Source organism: Eufriesea mexicana, unplaced genomic scaffold, assembly GCF_001483705.2.
Source record: "Eufriesea mexicana isolate 0111107269 unplaced genomic scaffold, ASM148370v2 scaffold1140, whole genome shotgun sequence".
Classification (NCBI taxonomy): Eukaryota; Metazoa; Arthropoda; class Insecta; order Hymenoptera; family Apidae; genus Eufriesea; species Eufriesea mexicana.
Genome location: NW_016909285.1, coordinates 701,617 through 714,398, shown reverse-complemented (window position 1 = coordinate 714,398; position 12,782 = coordinate 701,617).

Sequence of the window (12,782 nt, the reverse complement as noted above, 5' to 3'; positions counted from 1 at the left end):
ATCTAGGTGATGTTCTCTCATAACAACAAGATATAGAGAATACAGTGAGATTGAAAGGCATGTTGTGTCCCTGATCTGAATAAATGTTGGTATCATTGGACAAAGTAGATGACCACAATTAATATGTTTAGCTTCAGAAAGATAAAGCTGAACTATATAAAGAAAATGAAGAAGTTTTATTAGAAGCAGTGAGAAGAGGAAATGCATATTATGTGGAATCAGGAAACATATACGATGCATCACACGAGTCATTAAAGACAGATGTGTGGCATCGATGACATGGAGAACTTCCACTGAAAGCAGTGAGAAGAGGAAATGTATATTATGTAGAATCACGAAACATATACGACGCAGCACACGAATCAATGAAGAAAGATGTGTGACATCGATGACTGAGACATGCAAATATCAGGATCATTGAAGAGATGGAGAACGCATAATTGGTAATAGTTATGAAAAGTAAAGATAAATTGTATATAGAGTGTAAATGTTGCATTAAGGCAAAAACCTATAGAAATATCAATAGAAACTTGGAAACTATAAAAGTAACAAGAATAATGGGGCTGACACATGGACTTGATTGGGCCAATAAAGCCAATGTCCAAATGGAGGTAAAAGGTACGTTTCAACTGCTGCTGATGATTCGAGAGTGAAGGAAATCAATCTGTCAAGAAGTTGAAAAGTACTTACATGATTAGACAATGGAGGTGGGTTTGTGGGATAAAACCTCCAGGTTTGATTACATCGAAAGGAAATAAAACATGAATGATTCCAGCCAAGATACCGCAATGCAATGGAGTTGCTGAGAGGAAGAACAAATCCATCATGGAGATGACAGGGCACTTATGACGGATTCAGATTTGCCAATATATTTTATATTGGCAGAGGTGGCGAGTATGGCTGTCCACATAAAAAACAGAACAGAATTAGCTGTCCAATAAAAAACTCCTTATGAGGTTTAGCACGAGAGCAAGCCAAAGATAGGGTATATGGAGAAATTTGGCAGCATTACTCTGCATTGAATAAAGAGGGTCTAGTGCACAAATTTGACCCAAAATCTTACACTGGAATATTTTTATTATATTCATGGTCAGAGGTGGCGAGTATGGCTGTCCATATAAAAAACAGGACAGAGTTAGCTGTCCAATAAAAAACTCCTTATGAGGTTTAGCACGAGAGCAAGCCAAAGATAGGATATATGAAGAGATTTGGCAGCATTACTTCTGCATTGAATAAAGAGGACCTAGTACAGATTGGTCAATATTCCGGACAATGCCAACCGGATAGTCTCCGTATTGCCTACGAAGACTGTAAGGAAGATGGACCTGGAGGACCAGATCGTTGAAGTGTGCGTGACCGACCACCGGAGTAATTTACCCCCGGGACATGGTTATATCCCGGTGAATGATCTAGATGGTGCAATCGACGAGCAAGTCACTAGCCTGCTGACGTCGACCCGATCACCGAAAGAGGCGTTTGAAGAACACACGCGTTTTGGAGTATTTCCGAAAAGGGATTAAATGGCTGGAGATAAACAGCCTAAACATCGCACTTTCGGTGCGGTGACACCAGAAAATCGAGGCTTACGATACTGGGAAGGGTGTGAAATATCCGGGAGCACCCAAACGTGGACTTGAAACGATGGGGCTAACAGTGGATGCGTCGGTAACTAACGTATCCGATCCTTCGTATGGGGGGTTTTAACGCGAATTTTATATCATTAGTAGATGTATTCCACTGTGATTCTAATTTGGGTCATATTCGGGTTGGAGTCCTCATAATATATACATCTGAAATTCATGGTCTTCAACTTCACAGCGGCGTATTTCCCAAATGGGACTAATTGGCTGGAGATTTACAGCCTATCCATCGCTCTTACGGTGTGATGGCACCAGAAAATCGAGGATCAAGAGGTCAGGCCTAGATATCGAGGAAATCGGTGAGGCTACACCGGGGTTGAGAAGGATCCTATCATCCTACCGGTACTGATAGAAGAAGACGAGAATTCGATACAGGACAGATTAAGACGTGAAGATCGGGAGCAGGGGGAAGTAGAAGGAAGTGGCACAGATGACAGAGACTTATATTCTGACTGGAAACAAAGTGGGCCGGAGTAGGAGTGGATATCAGGTGTGAATACGACAGGTTACAAAGGACGGACTCACCAAGTTATCTTATTGAGGCAGCCACGAAGCCGACAACAAGCCGGCGTTGTGGGACAGCTCAACAGTGAAATAGAGTAACAAAAGCGCTAGTTTGTCAAAACGTGCTGTTGTGAGAGTGGTGAGAATGGGAATAGGTTCGCAGAGGAAGGAAAATTAAGTTGGTAATATTGTGAAATGCACGGCGTGTGTGCCAAACGAGAGTAAATATAGAGAGTACAAAAAGTTGTACCAAAATAGTGATTCATTATAAATCCACCTCAATTATTAGTCTTATAATGAATTTTATCAACGTACAACGTATTTGTAGTGAAAATTAATCAATTTTTAATTAGTCACTTTTGTAACAGAGACGTATTTGTATTTGCCTCAATATTATTAATAAATATAAGGAACATCGTTTGATATTCTACATCGATACTTTAGCATATGGCTAGTTCGAAGATGAAGTGTCTTCCCGGGACAAAAACGCATGACACCTCTAATCGCGGCCATCTTCTAATTGATGCCGACTCGAAGAAACCGGTAACACATGGTGGAATATTTTCGTGCATCAAAGTGAAACATTCAATATCTCCTCAAAACGTTTCGTGAAGTAATACTATCACAAATTGATGTTTTAATTGCTGCAATCGACGAAAGAAATATTAAAGAACAATAATGCACGGTATCGGTTATTAGTTCGTAACATTGCAATTGTAGGTTATGTTTGCAACACTGCCGTAATATTTACGAATGGACCACAACACAAGTTTAAGAAATTGAGAGAATTGTACCGAGATCAGGATATTTAGGTACCAACATTTGTAATATACGTGTGGAACGAAGTGATGTTACATAATGCAAATCGTATAACAATACATGTGCGAAATAAAGTGGTGTGAGTGCGAATCGTATAACACATGAGCATAATCACATACCATCGATTGTAGATTCTAGATTTCGATTGTCCATTGGGATATTTGATCAACCTTTCTCGGAATAGACACGTTTTTAATAGTTTTCCCAATTTTTCTTCGATTTTGATAGTTCAATTGCGAAATAAAGAAACGAAAATGCAAGTTTGTCTAAACGTGCTTCGTCCTTACATGTTATCATTTATGATATTATAGTTGATGCTGAATCCAAGAAACCGGTAACACATGGTGGAATATTTTCGCGCGTCAAAGTGAAACATTTAATATCTCCTCAAAACGTTTCGTGAAGTAGTGCTATCACAGGCTGATGTTTTAATGGCTGCAATCGACGAAATAAATATTCAAGAACAATAATGAATGGTATCGGTTATTATTTCGTAACATTGCAACTATAGGTTATGTTTGCAACACTGTCGTAACATTTACGAATAGACTACAACACAAGTTTAAGAAATTGAGAGAAATGTACCGAGATCAGAATATTTAAGTGCCAACATTTGTACGGTGGAAATATACAACATGTGGAGCGAAGTGATGTTACATAGTGCAAATCGTATAACAATACATGTACAAAATAAAGTACGAATCGTAAAACGCAAGAGCATAATAACCTACCATCGATTGTAGATTCTAGATTTCGATTGCCCATTGGGATATTTGCACAACCTTTCTCTGAATAAGCACGTTTTTAAAAGTTTTTCCAATTTTTTTTTCGATATTGTCGGTTCAATTGCGAAATAAAGCGACGAAAGTACAAGAGTTTGTCAAAACATGCTGCATCCTTACATGTTATCGCTTATATTTTTGATATTTCCATTGCTGATTAGGATATTTCGATTTACTTCATTCGGATAGCCTCTTCTCTAGACAGTAATAGATTTCTTTCGATTTCGGCCGTTTTTTTTCGAAAAATAGTGTGGAAGTGAAAATGTGTGTCAGAGCCAGGTACGTCGTTAGCTGTTATTGCTTATATTTTCGAAATTAGCATTACTAGTTAGGATCTTTCGGTTTACTTCATTAGAATAGGCTCTTCTCTAATTAGTGATAGTTTTCCTCCAATTTGGACTGTTCGTTTTCGAAAAATAGTGACGGAAGTGAAGGTGCATGGCAGAGCCAGGTACGTCGATAGCTCTTATCGCTTTTATTCTCGAAATTTCCATTGGTGCTTAGGACTTTTCGATTTACATCATTAGAATAGCCCTTCTCTAGTTAGTAATAGTTTTCTTTCCAATTCGGCCGTCTTTTTTTCGAAAAATAGTGCGGAAGTGAAAGTGTGTATGAGAGCCAGGTATATAGTTTGCTGTTACTGCTTGCATTTTCGAAATTTCCATTGTTGATTAGGATTTTTCGATTTACTTCATTAGAATAGGCTCTCCTCGAATTAATGACAGTTTTCTCTCGATTTCGACCGTTTTTTTTCGAAAAATAGTGATGGAAATGAAGGTGCATGTCAGAGCCAGGTATGTCGTTAGCTGTTATCGCTTACATTTTCGGAATTTCCATTGCTGGTTAGGATTTACCGATTCACTTCATTAGAATTGGCTCTTCTCCAATTAATGATAGTATTCTTCCGATTTCGAGTGTGCGTTTTCGAAAAATAGTGACGGAAGTGAAAGTGCATGTCAGAACCAGGTGCGTGGTTGGCTCTTATCGCGTACATTTTCGAAAATTCCATTGTTGATTAGGACTTTTCGATTTACTTCAGTAGAGTAGGCTCTTCTCCAATTAATGATAGTATTTTTCCGATTTCGAGTGTGCGTTTTCGAAAAATAGTGACGGAAGTGAAGGTGCATGTCAGAGCCAGGTGCGTCGTTGGCTCTTATCGCTTACATTTTCGAAAATTCCATTGTTGATTAGGATTTATCGATTCACTTCATTAGAATGGGCTCTTCTCCAATTAATGATAGTATTCTTCCGATTTCGAGTGTGCGTTTTCGAAAAATAGTGACGGAAGTGAAAGTGCATGTCAGAACCAGGTGCGTCGTTGGCTCTTATCGCGTACATTTTCGAAAATTCCATTGTTGATTACGATTTTTCGATTCACTTCATTAGAATAGGCTCCTCTCTAATTAGCGATAGTTTTTTTTCGATTTCGACCGTTTTTTTTCGAAAAATAGTACGAAAGTGAAAGTGTGTGTCAGAGCCAGGTATATCGTTAGCTGTTATCGCTTACATTTTCGAAATTTCCATTGTTGATAAGGATTTTTCGATTCACTTCATTAGAATAGGCTCTTCTGTAATTGGCGATAGTTTTTTTCCGATTTGGAGTGTTCGTTTTCGAAAAATAGTGCGGAGGTGAAAGTATGTAAGAGCCAGGTACATCGTTAGCTTTTATCGCTTACATTTTCGAAATTTCCATTGCTGATTAGGATTTTTTGATTTACTTCATTAGAATAGGCTCTTCTTTAATTAGCGATAGTCTTTTTCCGATTTGGAGTGTTCGTTTTCGAAAAATAGAACGCAAGTGAAAATGCGTGTCATAGCCACGTGCGTCATTAGTTGATATCGGTTACATTTTCGAAATTTCCATTGCTTATTAGGATTTTTCGATTTACTTCATTAGAATAGGCTCTTCTCTAATTAGCGATAATGTTTTTTCGATTTCGAGTGTGCGTTTTCGAAAAATAGTGACAGAAGTGCAAGTACCTCTCAAAGCCTAGTGCATACTTATCTATTATCGATTGTAGATTCTAGATTTCGATTGTCAATTGCGATATTTGGTTGACGTAGGTTAGGAAAGGCAGTTTTCTGATAACTTCTAATGTTAATCGATATACCTATGCAAATTATATCTAAAGTCTAAACAATATAACTTACTAGAAGATCCCTTATCGATCTAGTCTCCCTAATTTAACAGATGGAAGTCTACAACGTTCTGATCGCAGCCAATTAGCTCATATTACTTGCTATATCATTTATAATTGTATCAGAGCTATTAGTTATGTATGACATAACTATAGTGATACAATTAGAAATGATATGTCAAATAATACCGATTGCCCAGGTCTCACCGCGTGGAGGTGCTGCGAATGGAGACCCACTCCTGTTCACGTCCCATCCACGTAGAAATGTACCAACATTCCAATAATAAACTCCCATTTTTATGCATGTTTGCAAAACGTTCAAAACCTTTGATTGCTGTGCAAAAGAACGGCAAAGAGGATTTAAAAGAAAAATCGACACGAAAAGTTAAGTCTGAAAATATATGACAAATTTCTGCTGAAACTATGCCTAGAAATAAAAGGTAAATTGTGTCTTAAATTATTTGTACAACTCCATGTGAAACGTTATTTCATTTCTGTATCAATATTTTACACTTGCATGCCTCAAAATATAGATAATTAGACAGTTTCAATGAAAAGAAGAAAACATTTCGTTCATGCAGTACGACTTTACACGTTTTTGGACATGAAAATGTAGATTAATTGATAATAAAAAATTAAAAAAGCAAAATCCACGGTAGAAGAAATTAAATGTCTTGCAAAGACATTTAATTTATTTTACTAACTTAATACTAATTAATACTACTTACTATTGATTATACATAAAGTTAATTACTAGTATGCTTAATTATTTTTACTTAACCTTAATACTAGCTAATTGAAAATGTTATATTAGTTAAATACTAATCTGCCTTTTTAGGCATTATAGTGCAAGTTCGTACTGACATAATATTAATTCCTTGCTTAAGTACTGAGATTTTAACTTACAAGTATATTACTTAAACATAAATCCTACTTAGTTTAAAAATACCCTGCCTACCTAAACATTTAATTCGTCCTGCCTAACTAAAAATCTAATTCATCCTACCTGGATAAATATCTAATTGTAGCAAAGAAATAGGAAAATACCATGTGACTGCTTACCATCTATGTTTCATAAGAATTCCTCAAACAAATTTTATACATCCTGCCTGTATAAAAATTCGAATTATGTTTTATACACCACAATATGTATATGTATGTGTAGAAGGAGGGGATTTATATACTTCCTATCTATCATAAATCTAGGGATGATTTTACATCCTAGTTGTTACGAATTAAGAATTGTGTTAACACAACCTACCTACATAAAAGATTAAAGATTTGATTTAGAACCCTACGTATTGGATTTGAATCTCCTCGCATTATTTCCATTGGTCTAACGATGGTTCCTAAAACATACAAACTACAGAAAAATTAGTAAAATCATGTGAGATGTAATTAATTATAGTAATTAACGTGATGAGGTTATAAATAAATAAATGAAGCTCATACACTGCTTTCTATTAAGTCATTTTCTTCCATATATATTATTTCACTTTTACCTATCCAAAAATCTGAGTCTTAAAAGGAAAGGCAATTTACTGCAATTTATTTGAAATTATTTTTACAAAAAAAAGAAAAATAAATATTATTAAAAAAAATATTATTTCTACGAAGAATCGAATTACATATACGAGAAATTTTACTTGCAAGATTTCTATTAAAAATAAACGAGTTTCGCGAATGAATTTTGACTGATGCACAGCAAATTTGGACATTCGTAAATTTACAAACAAAAAACTGAAGATACAACGGTAAGAAAATTAATTATAATAATGAACACTTCCAATACTATTGATTCTATTGATTATTTTGCAAGCTTGATTTGAAAAAATTGAATCTTTTATGAAAAAAAAAATGGAAAAAAGATTATTGAAAACAAACAATTACATAATACAGCAGTGTTTTCATTAACAAACATTTCGGTGACAAAGGGCGCTGAAAAAGAAAACGCGGTGGTAACCAGAAGGGCCACCGAAACAAAAATTTTCACTCAATGTAAATCCGAGCAACAAACCGTGAGTGAAATATCATTCCAAATTTCGCAACGATAATTTATTAACTCTATTGGTAATACAAAAAAAAAATTGCAAAATCGAGAGCGAAGAGTGCTTCATAATATTTGCTATGAAAATTAATTTACAATTTACAAAAAGTTAGCAATAAAAAAAATACAAAAAAGAAAAAAACAGATAACTCCCGAAAATAATCATAATAAGATGCATTAATTACGAACGCAACACTAATAAATACTAATTTATGCACTCATATGCAAAAATACGCAACACTAATAGCGAAGAATTATGGGCAGCCATGGTCCAGGCTGCTGATGTGTGACTACACATGTGCAGTTCTATAACTGTAACGGGTGATTCTCAGGAACAGGCTTATACTTCGCCATTCCCAATGGAAGGATTTTGGGCATTATGTACTCGCAACACTACTTGAAAAAAACGCGATAAGGGTAAACGCAACGCTAATTCTTGAAATGAATTTAATAAAAAAATATCTCTATAGGTACAGAAAGGTACTTTTAAAAAATCCCGATTAGTAAAAATCGCAACATTATAAATTTAATAAGAAACAATAATTAAAAATTATTAACAATGATCATCAAAATCAATATCAAAATTCAATATCATATCAATTTCAATTCAATTTCAATATCAAAAACAATCGCGATCTTATAATTCGCAACACTAAATCAAACGCGATCGTTACTTCATCGCAAATCTAATTCAAACCGAAATCAACATTTGTTCGCAAATCTAAATTAAACGGAAATCAACATTTATTCGCAACTCTAATAAAAATCGCGAAATCTGGTCTCCCTCGCAACACTAATTCAAACCGTGATTAATTACTCGCAACGCTATTTACAAAAATCGCGATTTGCCCAAATCAGGATGATGGGCCGATATACATCGGCCAGTAAACTACGTACTAACTACTACTACTACATACTACTAAATAAGAGCATAGTGACAAAGCAGTAACAAGAATAATTTTCCATCCAAAGGATGGAAAATCATTCCTAGGCCGCCCTCTTCGTGACAGTTTGTCGGGCAGCCTCTTCTTCTTTCTTCGGGCGCCATGCCCGCTGAAACTTATATCTAGGCTCGAGATTTTCGCAAACCAAGAAATAACGCATAACCAAAAATAGAAATCGCGAAAGCCGATCAGAGTGCACATAGAGGAGCAACGATCACAGTGAACCACTGTTCGTGCACACCTAACCTAACCTGGAGACCACGACCGCGATGGCGACCAAAAGGTAGCCAATTTGAAAAAATCGATAGGTAAAGCCAGCGACGAATGGCAACACCCAATCGTGCCAACTTCACCGTCGACTATTCAAATTATAATTCCCGAAACAGGTTGTGCACGCGAAAACGCGCCTACCCGACCAGAGGCTGTGCCAACCTGCCCGGCACTACCTACTTATAATTAACAGACACACCAGAAAGTATACTACCTACCTACCTAACCCTATATTTAAAAAATGGCAAAAATCAAGCAATCCAACACACCTCACTCCACGGTTCTCACTCATACACTCGGGCGCAAGGTCCTACACTAGAGGCCGTCCCGGGACACCTCCGACACCCGAGTGTGAACATACTAAGTACGTGCACACTCTAACAGTACGTACCATTTACTGAAATCGGCTAACGAAGGCTAGAGACCTTTGCGTAAAGCGCGTAAAAAGAATTCGTAATACCGCGTTTATACTATCTATAATCTGCTGTATTTAACAGCAGGTTATGTTCTCCCATTGAAATTGATATTTACTAATTTTCAAAATTCATAAATATAAATATTCGGAAAAGTGAAGGAATTATAAGAACGACGTAATTCCACAACCTAACCACACACACAATGTGGAAAATACGTCGTGCACGATACTCTAACTCATCGTCAGCCGCTAAAAAAATTATTATGAACTTATGAACTATGGTCATCATGCCCATTGCCTCTCACCCACCCAAGTAGCACCTGGGCACGTGAGTGAGTTCCTGGCAATGAACACGGAAGTGGTTAAACCTGAAAATCCTGAGCTAAAAACATTATTAGCGTATATATTGTTTATTTAACGGACTAACGTTCTTTCATCTTGTACATTTGCGATTTATCTACGACTCTACTTTACAAAATTAAGGGATTATTGAAATTTGAATATTGAAAGAAAATATTAATAATGAACAAGGAATTTATTCGTGAAAGTAAAGACAAAGACTCGACGTAATGAAATAATTGACTCATAAAATAATTTAAAAAGCAATAAAAATAACCTCAGATGATTTCTTCATCAAAGCAAATTTTCGGAAACACGAAAATAAAGTTCAAATTTATTGCTTTGATTCCAAAATCTATCTGTCGCGAACTGTTTTCTTGCACATATATCCAATACATTTTCGAACGAAAGTAAATTAACGCTAATATCAAAATTATCAAAAGAGAAAAAATGGAATTGGAGTTTATTTATTAAAACAACAATGGTAAGATATATAATCATTGTTGCTGTGATATAATTATAATTTTCGTAATAACGAAGTCGAAGGGCATTCGACTTTTCCACTATAAAATATTTCAACATATCGATATTCAAATACTTAATTCGATGTTTATTCTACAGTAAACTAATTAACAATATTGTATTATTTATGTTACCTATATTATGTTTGTCAATATATTATGAAATAACAATCCATATGCTCATTATTCTTATTTAAAAACGCGATGTGCAAGAAAACCTATCCTGAATTAATAAATAAAACACAGGAGACATTTTGTTATTACTCACGGGTATAATAAATACCCGCGGTCACTATGCTCATGAAAAATTCTACGTAATACAACCAATCACTCGTGTCGATTTGGACCTTTCGTCCTACGACATGATTGAGTGACCAGAGGAACCATAATGCATGCGACTCATCAATGATGCGGTGAACAGCTGCAATTGCTGATAAGAAGCCATGGAAAAAACCGACTTAGATAGACTCATTGGATGCATGGAAAAATAGAGGCTGCAGAAATCTGTAACAAAGCATCAAGTATTATAGCCTAACTATTATAGATTATATATAATATATAATCATCGAATATTATATAATATTAAAAAATTAAAACTTTATAACAATTCAAAATCTATTAAAACTCTCTACATTTTTATTCTTTTTGTCTCGTAATTAATAATTATTAAAACAAATTAAATAGACTGAAATTAATTAATTTACTATGTATAAACATACTTACATTCATGGCTTCTGGAGCACTTCTGGAACCTTTTCGGCCGAGAACTGACTCTAATACCGGTAACGAATATTTAGGGGAAAAGGCACGAATATATATACAAAAAAAAAGAAAAAAAAAAAAAAATGGAAGATTATTAACGTGTCCGCTTAAATTTTGATCGGCGAACAAACACTGACTCTACTTTCACGTATGGCTGTTATGATTGTATTAAATAAGAGCTACTGGGCTCTGTAATGGAGGTTACTTGATACGAAAACAAACACTGATTCGACCGGTCGCATTGCGCACGACCACAGAAATCTCTGGAAGGAAAAACATTAGTGGGGGAAGGAGAATGCAGTGGGGAGTTTACCGTGCCGAACGTTCGTTAAAAAAAAAATACTGCTGTTCTTATGAAGTTTTAATAAACGTAGGAAACAGAACACGTGCTTGAAATACCAACGAATAAGTGGAAAATATTAGAATTATTTTACCATAATAAAATGCAAGAAATTATACGAAACGGTTCATTAATACAGTCTGAAATATATCTGCACAATCATACTGTGCAATAACCGTTTTTGGCTTGCGTCGAAAATTGTTCGTGTCTATAATTGCGACTCTCTCGTAGAAACAATAAAAATTATTTTTCAAAAGCAAATTACGACGACGTTATAAAATATTCGCGACCAAAATACAGTAAAATTTGAATTATATCGATTTCTTATTCAAATATAAAATATAAAATATTAATTACGTATTATAATATTATACATCAAACAAATTACCGATGATTCAATAAGTGGAGGTACTTACGAACCTCCATTACCTTTGGCTTCGTTATAATAAGTTCAATATTACCAGGTTTCCACGAAGAGTTAGCAGATTCGAAGACGAACCACATGGCGTCCATACTTCGTTGTCCAATGCGTTCGTTGGCGGCCATGTTTGATTCTTCAATGCGTTCGTTAACAGCCATGTCTGCTTCTCCAATGCGTTCGTTGACGGCCATGTTTGCTTCTGGAATACGTTGGCGTCCAACGCGTCTTGCAGTCCATTATTGATCTGCACAAAAGAAAATGCAATATTTAAAACAAGTATACGAAACCGTAACTAATTAGGATAGAATTAAACAATCGTATTTAAATTTAGATTACCAGTAATAACGATCAAACTCAGAATTATAAAATCAGAAAAGACGTAAGAGACTAGATAAAAGTGCTATAATAATATTCTAAAGTTAATAAACGAGCACGTATTACTAGAAGACAGCAGTGTATGAATAAGAGAAAATAAATGAACTTACTACGCAATAGGGTAAGGCGTTGGTTACATCCTACGTATTACTAGAAGACAGCAGTGTATGAATAAGAGAAAATAAATGAACTTACTACGCAATAGGTAAGGCGTTGGTTACATCTGGACGAAGAGACACGTCTGCTCTCGAGAAGCTCCTGCAGTAGACTGGCCACGCCGTGCCGCAGTTTCTACCACGCAGTTTAGTGATTCGGGAGTGGCAGCTTCCCCTTCCACTTCCAATGCTCAACGTATCGTAAAATCCGTTGAATACAGCAGATGTTTTAACCATCGTTTCATCAAACACAATGTTCGAACCAGGAGTAAAGGCAGAAATAAAAATATTAAAAACTTGTTATGGCTTT